This window comes from Salmo trutta, chromosome 23 (genome assembly GCF_901001165.1).
Source record: "Salmo trutta chromosome 23, fSalTru1.1, whole genome shotgun sequence".
Classification (NCBI taxonomy): Eukaryota; Metazoa; Chordata; class Actinopteri; order Salmoniformes; family Salmonidae; genus Salmo; species Salmo trutta.
The window spans coordinates 8514084-8525753 of record NC_042979.1 but is presented as its reverse complement, the minus strand read 5'-3'; positions in this window follow the sequence as shown (position 1 = coordinate 8525753).

Here is an 11670-nt window from a genome sequence, read left to right as displayed (position 1 = left end):
ATATGAATTTAAAAAGCACCTATAGTCCTCTTCTTCGTTGACGGGCTGCGTAAAAATTGACACGTGGAAAGCCTGTTCGTCCCCGCTGTAGAGAATATGTTACATGGGCTGTAGCCTATTATTATTATTTTGTTGTTGTTGTCATTTTTTGTTTTTAGGTTCCACTTCTTCGCCTCCGCTCACCTCACGTCGACACTTTTCGCATCACTGTGCCCGGCTCTGCGGGCGCCAGGCGCATCCGTATTCAGATTGGGTGACGCTCTCCTTAATTCCCGTGCCTGGGTGGCCAATCAGGACTCAAGTTGTCATGGTTACCCCTTTAAATAATGGTCGGTAGCCTACCTTCAGGTTGACCCAAAACATAAACCATGCTTGCAGAAATAGGCTAATAAACGTTAACTTTGCGGAGAGGGACATGATATTTTGGCAAACATATCACTCACTGGTCACTTGTTTTGTTCCTGCCCTGTTATAGAATGGACCTAAACGGTGTAAATAGGTCTACAATCTGCCATTTTCTATTTGTCAACTGTAGCTCAACTATCAAGCTCTTGGGGTGAATGGATTTTAGGGACTATCCCCACCCGACGCTTCAAGAAATGGAGCACCAGCCGACGAATTACATAGGCTAAACTACCTGGGCCATATAAAAAACCAAACATGCCTTTTGTCTAATATCACCAATTAACAAGATCTTTCTCTGTTACAATTGGGCCAATTAAGGCATGTTATTTAGGGGAAATTCAAGTTTTGATTGGTTTAATTGAATCCCCACAAATTGAAAGCTAAATGAAGCTTCTATAGACACCAAGGCACAAAACAAAAACCTGAGGATCATCTTCCATTTTCTTTCTTCTTTTCACCTCTTCTTCGTCTTCGGTCTTTGACAAGATGACCTAATGGAGTTGATGCCTATTAGCCAACACCTTTCTAAAGCGGCCTACAAAGTGAGGGGGCCGTCTTTACATGACATGATACCCGCCTTAAATGACCCTGAATGGGATGCGATGGGAGTAGCTGAACAAGAGCTAATGCTACAAAACCCTCCGCGCATTATCATCTGTCTCTCCCTCTGTGTGTGTGTGGAGTGGAGGGGACGGGAGGGTAGGGGGACCTAGGCAGGCCCTTTCTCATGCAGAAAGCTATTTACAGGGAAATGCACTGGATTAAGATAGCGGGGCCTCATCAATAGGGAAAGCCGAGTCGCCCGCCGCTTTAACAGAGTAGCCACCAATCGAAGGGAATTTCAATATTTACCCAGATCATCATTTAGTTATTTGCGGCATTGCAAACATCATGCAGATGCTAATGGTTGTTAGTGGAAATGCGAGGCTGGTTTAAAACTGCGTTTGGCCTATAATGAGTTGGTTAAGCAGGTGTTAATTTGGACCCATTACGCATTCTCATTTAAGATAACGTTTTAATCAGAACAACAACAACCTCATCAACAACATGGATTGGCAACTTTATGCATTCATAATAATATCATTTCAATTGCACATTGTTGCTGTAGGCCTACATAAAGAACTAAGAAACGTATTGTTTATAATAAATGTGAAAATGGCCTGCTTTATGGCAAGAAACTGACAATATTTAAAGTTTTACGTAAAATACATGACTGTCATATTTGTATGAGTTTGTATGAGTGTTATAGGCCTATCAATATTATTATTATTATTTATTATTCTGTCTTACGAATGATGTATTATTATGTATTATTATTATTATTGTTATTATTATATCCTCCTCCTTACCATCTTTCACCATTACCACCACCACCACCATCATCCTAATCAATGTTTTCAACCAAAAGCATAGGGCTACTGCACGGTTATAACAAGGCCTATAGCAATTAGCTAACCTTACATAAAGCCCCCCCAAAAAACCATGTGATAACCAGAGTGAGGTTGTATCGCGTGCATGCATGCATCAATTTTGGAGCAGTAGAATTATCCATCCATATCCAACCGTAGATTGTAGAATGTGAAATGGTTGGTATTAAATGGTGACTCTACATGATAATAAAGCAGCAATTTATGTAGCCAGGGGAGGCCGTTCAGCTTGTTGGGAGAGAAAGGGGGAGAGCCCGGGCCACCAAGGGGACCCCCGCCGCTCTTGGCAGGCGAAAGTGGCAGCAAAGCTTGGACTCGTTCTTGGTCTTAATCCCAAAGCTATCGGGGCTTGCTATTTATTTTTCTCACCAAATCTTATTTTCTTGACTCTCCGTTTAAGAACTCCTAAACATTTCAGTTCGTATGTTGTTCGCACCAATGAACATAGACATATAGGCTACTCCCCGTCAACAACAAGTAAATAAGGCGCGAAATAGACGACACACGCACTTGGTGTGCCTGCTAATTTACATATCTGAAACTGTTAAATTGCTCAAATTCAACCTGCCAACTGTTGATAAGTAGTCAACATGGGTTTGTAGCCTATAGTACTTGCCTGCCTCATATTTTCCTTTAGGCCTATGATAATACCCTATTATTAATACAACCAGGTAGCGTTCACGTAGACTATGATAAGGGTGTGCGTAGAGAGTCTTATAGGCCTTTCCAAATAATGATACAAACGTTGCTTTTAGAGAATATAATCTATTTTGGGGACAAAGCGTTATCACCCTGTACGTGGGAAGAGAACATGTTGGGTAAAGAGAGCTCTGGCCACAGCTTCTCGCCTCTTGTTTGAGTCCCATATTTCATTGTACAGGGAAACGTTTCATTGGGTAGCGGTGTTCTCACGTTTATCCCATCACCTTTACTGTTCTGCCTGTCCCCAGCTCTCTCCGCTGCAAGCCAAACAGTCCAGCGCCGTGCCTAGCAGAGCCACACAGAGTGCGGGACTCACCTGCTATTAGGAACTCCTGAAGAGAGCGGAAGTGATCAATGTGCTGAAACTAGACAACTCGCTGCAGGGGCCGGGTTTTTATTTCTTCTTTGCTCTTGCCAGCCTAATTGAATATACAGATATAGGATCTTCATTTGATCACTCTTTTGTCGCTGGGAATTTTGCAAAATTGTAGTGTATTCAAGGTTTAAAAAGCCTTCTAAAGTTTGTAAATTCCACTTTAAAATGTCAGACTTGATTTGCCCAAACGAAAAATGTAAACCCCTACAAAAAATGTCAATTGATTATAATACCCATAATCATTCACATTTCCTGGATTATTTTCCTGCTGTAGCAAACTGGCTCAAATTAAAATCCTACATCTATATGTACATTAGAAAGCACCCATGCAACAGAGAAACAACACACATTGCAGGCATTATACAGGAACAAGTCTGTTTATTAAGCCATAACGCCACTATTTGAAACCCTGTGGTCTTATAAATGGGGGTTGTGGTTCAAAGCCTACAAGCTAAATTAATGCGGCCCTGAACATGCATGCCTTCCGATTTCTTGTTCAGCATAGTGCTGTTCTAAAAACAGTAGGCTACGCGTTGATTCTGAATAGGCCTGTACAGTCACACTTTGTTTTCATCATCAATCAAAAACGTATTGGCTTGCACAAGATTCTTTTATGACAATTTTCGGAATATCAACAAGTGATTAGGTGTGGTAATGACTTGACAGAAATAAACAATTTACGGGGGTTGCTCTGTCATTATGCTCTTCTGCTATGATTTTCCAGGTGTGGTATGATGATTAATGGGCTGTATATCTGTGCAACACCAACACATTCTCACAAAGCTGTTGAGGCGTCATACTCTGAATCTGGCGAGGCGTCATGCAGCAATATTTTTTTGAAGAGGCGCTTATGGCCAAATCAAACGCGATAGGTTGTCTTTACAAGATAAATTATGTGTAAAATAAACTATCTTTAAAAACAAAAGTATTCTATGTGAGAGAGGAACGATTTAACTGTCAGCTACTCACTGGACTACACAATGGGAACAAAACTCTAGAAACATTTTACATTTTGTCCCTAATACCAATGTATTTACATGACAGGTGGTGTTACACAGTACATAATACTGCACATACTGTACACAAGCGTGCAAATACACACACACACACACACACACACACAAACACACACACACACACACACACACACACACACACAACTTTGTTTTTGTGAATTTTCAAGACTTTATGGGGAGTAAAAAAGTAGTCCCATTCAAAATCCTATTTTCCCTAACGCTTAACCTGAACCTTAACCCCTTACTCTAACCCTAACCTAACCCTTAAGTCTAAAATAGCATTTGAACAAATTCCGGACATGAAAAAGGTCCTGACTTTACATTTTTCTCTTGTTTTCCTACCTTGTCAGGACATTCTGGAGACTTGTCAGGACATTGTGATTGTGGTCCTGATAATGTAGGAATACACACACACACACGCACACACACACACACACACACACACACACACACACACACACACACACACACACACACACACACACACACACACACACACACACACACACACACACACACACACACACACACACTTTTCTAGGACTTTATTCCTCCAGCTGCAGCCTCCCATCCATGGCAGTTTGAGCAGCCGTCCCCTTTGTCCAATGTAGGACTTAGTCATACACAACACACAAACCAAGCTTTACTCTGTGTCTGTGTCCACTCTCCTCTTTTCTGTTGTGTTGTAAGGAGTTGGAGGGAAAATTGCATCTCTTTCAGACCCACTCTGACCTCTCTAGCCTTCATCCTTCAGCCCTATTTCTGTAGCTCAGTACCTGCTGTATCCTGTGCAGGTGTCAAATCAAGTAATTTTTTACATTTTTATCGGGTAGATCAGCTTTAATAATGCAGATAGATTGTGGCTTCCATCAAGGTAATTGTCTGCATCATTTCCAATCCCCCATATAATGTTTTGTAAATATATATATATAACAAAACCCTAACCCTACCTCCCCTAATTGGAGTAAACTAATGGAAAACAACCAATCAATCAAATGTATTTATAAATCCCTTATTACATCAGCCGATGTCACAAAGTGCTGTACAGAAACCCATCCTAAAACACCAAACAGCAAGCAATGCAGATGTAGAAGCAAACTTAGTCTTCTACTTCCAGCTTATACATACACTACCGGTCAAAAGTTTTAGAACACCTACTCATTCAAGGATTTTTTGTTATTTTGACTATTTTCTACATTGTAGAATAATATTGAAGACATTAAAACTATGAAATAACACATATGGAATCATCATTCAAAAAAATGCATTTTATATTTGAGATTCTTCAAAGTAGCCACCCTTTTGCCTTGACAACAGCTCTGCACACTCTTGGCATCCTCTCAACCAGCTTCACCTGGAATGCTTTTTCAACAGTCTTGAAGGAGTTCCCACATATGCTGAGCACTTGTTGGCTGCTTTTCCTTCACTCTGCGGTCTAACGCATCCCAAACCATCTCAATTCAGTTGAGATCGGAGGATTGTGGAGTCCAGGTCATCTGATGCAGCACTCCATCACTCTCCTTCTTGGTAAAATAGCCCTTACACAGCCTGGAGGTGTGTTGGGTCATTGTCCTGTTGAAAAACAAATGATAGTCCCACTAAGCCCAAACCATGGGATGGTGTATCGCTGCAGAATGCTGTGGTAGACATGCTGGTTAAATGTGCCTTGAATTCTAAATAAATCACGGACAGTGTCACCAGCAAAGCACCCCCACACCATAACACCTCCTCCTCCATGCTTTACGGTGAAAAATAGACATTCGGAGATCATCCGTTCACCCACACCGTGTCTCACAAATTTGTACTCCAGACCAAAGGACACATTTCCACCGGTCTTATGTCCATTGCTTGTATTTCTTGGCCCATGCAAGTCTCTTCTTCTTTGCAGCAATTCGACCATGAAGTCCTGATTCACACAGTCTCCTCTGAACAGTTGATGTTGAAATGTGTCTGTTACTTGAACTCTGTGAAGCATTTTTGGGCTGCAATTTCTGAGGCTGCAGCAGTGGTAACTCTGGGTCCTCCTTTCCTGTGGGGGTCCTCATGAGAGCCAGTTTCTTCATAGCCCTTGATGATTTTTGCGACTGCACAATTTTCCGGATTGACTGACCTTCATATCTTAAAGTAATGATAGACTGTCGTTTCTCTTTGCTTATTTGAGCTTTTTCTTGCCATAATATGGACATGGTCTTTTACCAAATAGGGCTATGTTCTGTATACCACCCTTACCCTGTCACAACACAACTGATTGGCTCAAACGCATTAAGAAGGAAAGAAATTCCACAAATTAACTTTTAACAAGGCACACCTGTTAATTGAAATACATTCCATGTGATAAAATAAAGAAAAACCCTTGAATGAGTACAGTAGGTGTGTCCAAAATTTTGACTGATACTGTATGTCTTTAATTAGTATATTTGAGTTTAACCATATTTGTTGTAATATTGGTTGTCTTTTCTGGTGGATTAAACTGAAATTGCAACCAACTTTCTATGGCTTGTTTGAAAAAGAACGATATTTAGGAGATTATTTAATTTTCAAATAACCGAAAGTGAGAGTTTTGCAGTCTGAATAAAGGGAAAAAGGTCATTCCTGAACATGGGGTGAGATATTCTTACTAATCTGCTAGAGAAGCCTTTAGTGAGATGTCTAATGCTTTAATATTTAATCATTTCTGTCGTCCGAATTCATATTTATTATATAAATAGGCCTGTTGAATTTTGTCTGGCTTGCCGTTACAAATAAAATGGAATATTTTTTGCTCATGTAATTTATAAAACAAATCGCTAGGTGTAGGCAAGGCCATAAGCAAATAAGTAAACTGGGCTATGACTAAAGAGTTAATCATGGTGATTTTTCCACAAATAGACATGTATTTTCCTTTCCATGATAGCAAGGTCTTTCCTGTGGCTCAGTTGGTAGAGCATGGTGTGTGCAACGCCAGCATGGTGTGTGCAACGCCAGGGTTGTGGGTTCGATTCCCACGAGGGGCCAGTACAACAAAAAAATGCTTGAAATGTATGCACTCGCTCTGGATAAGAGCTTCTGCTAAATGACTAAAATTTAAATGTAAGATCTTATCTATTTTTGCTATCTTTCTATTAAAATGTATTGTAGTGAGATACTTACTTTCTTTCAGGATATGAATACCGAGTATGTTCACTTCACCATCAGACAATTTTATTGGTTTACTACACGGTAATGTAAAAGTAATTTGTTTTGTGATCCAATACATAATATAGTACACTTATCATAATTTGGTTGTAAATCAGAGAGGTTAGAAAAATTATCTAGATCCTTTATGAGGCTTTGGAGGGATTGAAATTGTGGATTTAAAAGAAAACATGAATTGTCAGTGTACAATGACACCTTTATTTTTAAGCCCTGGATTTCTAACCCCTTGATATTATTGTTAGATCTGATTTTAATAGCTAACATTTTGATGGCCATAATAAATAGATATGCCGATAGTGGACAACCTTGTTTTACTCCTCTTGACAGTTTAATACTATCTGAGAAGTAGCCATTATTTACTATTTTACACCTAGGGTTACTATACATAACTTTAACCCATTGTATAAGAGATTCTCCAAAATTGAAATATTCCAGGCATTTATATATAAAAACCTTTTCAAAGTCAGCTATGAATATCAGGCCTGGTTTGCCAGATTTTTCATAGTATTCTATTGTTTCCAGAACTTGTCTTATATTATCTCCAATGTATCGTCCATGTAAAAAAAACTGTCTGATGAATAGTATCCAACTATATATTTTAAAAATTCTATGCACTATGCATTTTGCTAGAATTCTTGCACCACAACATTGAAGTGTAAGGGGCTTCCAATTTTTTAAATGGACTCAATCTTTATATTTACCACTTGGGTCCTGTTTCAGTAATAATGAAATCAGACCTTCTTGTTGAGTATCTGATAATCCAATTTTTTATAGGTGTGGTTAAAACATTCTAATAACGGTCCTCTGAGTACATCAAAAAAGGTTTGGTATACCTCAACTGATATGTCATCCAGCCCTGGAGTTTTCCCAGACTTTAAGGCTTTAATTTCATCAATACGTTCCTCTTCTGTAAGTATTTCTGTACAGCTGTTAATTTTACATTATTAATATAAAAATAATCCTTACAATTAACTTCGGTTAGTGGAGATGGAGGTGACTGAAACGAAAACACATGCTTAAAGTACTTTGCTTCCTCTTTCAAAATATAGTTTTGTGAATTATGGATGACTCTGTCATTTGTAACAAGTTTCAGTAAATAATTTTTGGTAGTATTTCTATGTTGAAGATTAAAAAATAATTTGGTGCATTTTTCCCCATATTCCATCCAGTTCATTTTATTTATTTAAAAAATATATATTACACTTGATCTTTCTTGAATAAGTCCCTCCAATTATGTTTGCTTTTTCTTTAACTTATTCTGTGCCCCTATGGTACAGTATTTATTGCTATCTATCTGTACTGTGAGTTCCTCTATTTCCTTCGTTAATATGAACTCAAATAAAGTTTGATTTTATTTGAGTCAAGAGAAGAGAGGATATTGTGCCAAAGACTTTTTGAGATACCTACAACTGAGGTAGAATAGTTGAATGTCTGTGTGAATATTACTGTTGCAACTGCTGTGGTTTAATTGTCATTCACTAATCAAAACATCAAATGGAAAACACTTTTTGTTCACAGGGCCATGCAGATGTGAATGTAACTTGATACATACAGTACACTTTTTATGAATATTTACACCTTGCTGCTGACTTGTGTATTGTAACTGTTGCAGATAAAGAAAACTATGATTCAAAATGAAGGAAGCAAGGAGAGGAAGTGACAAGAGGGAGGGATGGAGATGCAGGCATAGCCATGGGAACAAGGGGTGCTGAGGGTGCTGCAGCATCCCCTGAAAAATCGGAATAAAAAAAGGATATATTTCAGGGGGTGCTGCACTGGGCCTTTTACTAGTATTAGGGGACCAATATAGAAGTCTGTACAGCGGGCAAAGTATGTTTTCAGCATCTCCACTTTGGCAAAAAAGGTAATTGTATAATTAAGAACAGTATCTTGCAGGATTCAATAGTTGGAATTGTAAGAGTTGTTGCCCTGTCCCTTTCTCTGTGATTGTCATTCTAATGGAATCCAGAAAGAACAAACCACTTAATGTAAATGTACATTATTTTATTGTACATAGGCTGGTCATCTAGGTTTGTACCTGTAGACTTTCCATCACTATGAAGGAAAACAGAGATATCAAGTGGTTTGTGATGATGTGGCTCAGTTAGTAGAGCATGGTGCTTGCAATGCTAGTGTTGTGGGTTCAATTCCCATTGGGGAGCACTATAAAAACGTATTAAAATGTATGCACTCACTACTGACTTAAGATGGTGTCGAAGAACGTGGCTGACATTTTACATTCTCCCAACCAATTGTGCAATTTTGTATTTTTTTTATTGTGTATATAATGTTGCTGCTACCGTCTCTTATGACCGAAAATAACTTCTGGACATTAGAAAAGCGATACCCAAATCTAACTGCCTGTAACTCAGGCCCTGAAGCAAGGATAGGCATATTCTTGGTAACATTTGAAAGGAAACACTTTGAAGTTTATGGAAATGTGAAAGGAATGTAGGAGAATATAACACAATAGATCTGGTTAAAGATAATACAAAGAAAAAACCAACCATTCTTTTGTATTTTTTTCGTACCATCATCTTTGAAAGGCAAGAGAATGGCCATAATGCATTATTCCAGCCCAGCTGCAATTTCGATTTTGGCCACTAGATGGCAGCAATGTATGTGCAAAGGTTTAGACTGATCCAATGAACCATTGCATTTTGGTTCAAAATGTTGAATCAAAACTGCCCAAATGTGCCTAAGTTGTTTATTAACAACTTTTCATGTTGAAAACTGCAATCTCCTTAAACAATACCATGGTATTATTTCACTGTAATAGCTACTGTAAATTGGACAGTGCAGTTAGATTAACAAGAATTGAAGCTTTCTGCCAATATCAGATATGTCTATGTCCTGGGAAATGTTCTTGTTACTTACAACCTCATGCTAATCACATTAGCCTACGTTGGCTCAACCGTCCCGTGGAAGGGACACCAATCCCAAAGAAGTTACGAGTCCGACGAGAAGGATATCCTGTTTTCACTGGAACAGGCCCAGATCCACGCCTTTTGCGTGAAGAAAGGATGCCGGAAAAGGTGACGCAGATCGGGGATTCTTCTGAGAAGCCGGAGGCGAGCGAGTAAACTCCCAATGCCTTCCATTCTCCTTGCTAATGTGCAATCATTAGAAAATAAAATTGATGACCTATTGTTAAGATTATCCTACCAACAGGACATTAAAAACTGTAACATCTTAACAAGACGTGGCTGAACGAAGAAATGGACAATATAGAGCTGGCGGGATTTTCCATGCACCAGCAGAACAGAGACGCTACCTCCGGTAAGAAGAGGGGTGGGGGTGTGTGTCTTTTTGTCAATAACAGCTGGTGCGTGATGTCTAATATTAAAGAAGTCTTGAGGTATTGCTTGCCTGAGGTAGAGTACCTTATGATAGGTTGTCTACCACACTATCCACCAAGAGAGTTCTCATCCACAATGCGAAGCTGGCACTAAGACCGCTCTCAACCAACTCTATAAGGCCATAAGCAAAGAAGAAAATGGTCACCCAGAAGAGGAGCTCCTAATGGCCGGGGACTTTAATGCAGGCAAACTTAATTCAGTTTTACCAAATTTTTACGAGCATGTCACATGTGCAACCAGGGGAAAAAAATCCTAGACCCCTTTACTCCATACACAGAGACACATACAAAGCTCTCCCCCGCCCTCCATTTGGCAAATCTGACCACTATCCTATCCTCCTGATTTCTGCTTACAAGCAAAAACTAAAGCAGGAAGTACCAGTGACTCGCTCAATACGGAAATGGTCAGATGACGCGGATGCTACACTACAGGACTATTTTGCTAGTACAGACTGGAATATGTTCCGGGATTCATCCAGTGGCATTGAGTAATACACCACCTCAGTCATTGGCTTCATCAATAAGTGCATCGATGACAGCTTTTACCCCCAAGCCATTGGACTGCTGAACAATTCATAAAAATCGCCACCAGACAATTTACATTGACCCCCCCTCCCCCCTCTTGTACACTGCTGCTACTCGCTGTTTGTTTGTTACCTATGGATAGTCACTTCACCCCCACTCACATGTACAGATTACCTCAACTAGCCTGTACCCCCGCACACTGACTCGGTACCGGTGCCCCCTGTATATAGGCTCGTTATTGTTATTTGTGTTACTTTTTATTTTTACTTTTTATTTTAGCCTACTTGGTAAATACTTTCTTCTTCTTGAACTGCACTGTTGGTTAAGGGCTTGTAAGTAAGCATCTCACGGTAAAGTCTACACTTGTTGTATTCGGCGCATGTGGCAAATAAAGTTTGATTTGATATGTAAGTTGCTCTGGGCAAGAGTGTCTACTAAAATGGACAAGGAATGAATAGACCATTTCAGTTTTTACATAAAAATAATTTGCATTTCCAAAGTATTTCAAGAAACTGGAAAACATGTCAAGCTACTATTTGTATAATCCACAAGTATTATTAGATTAGATTATTAGAACTGTTTAGTACAGATAATTATCAGACTCAGGTTACAGATGCTGGTAAACAATCAAAAATTTCCCCAAAATACGTCTTGTTTTTTGGCTTCAAAGACAATAACACTTGGAGG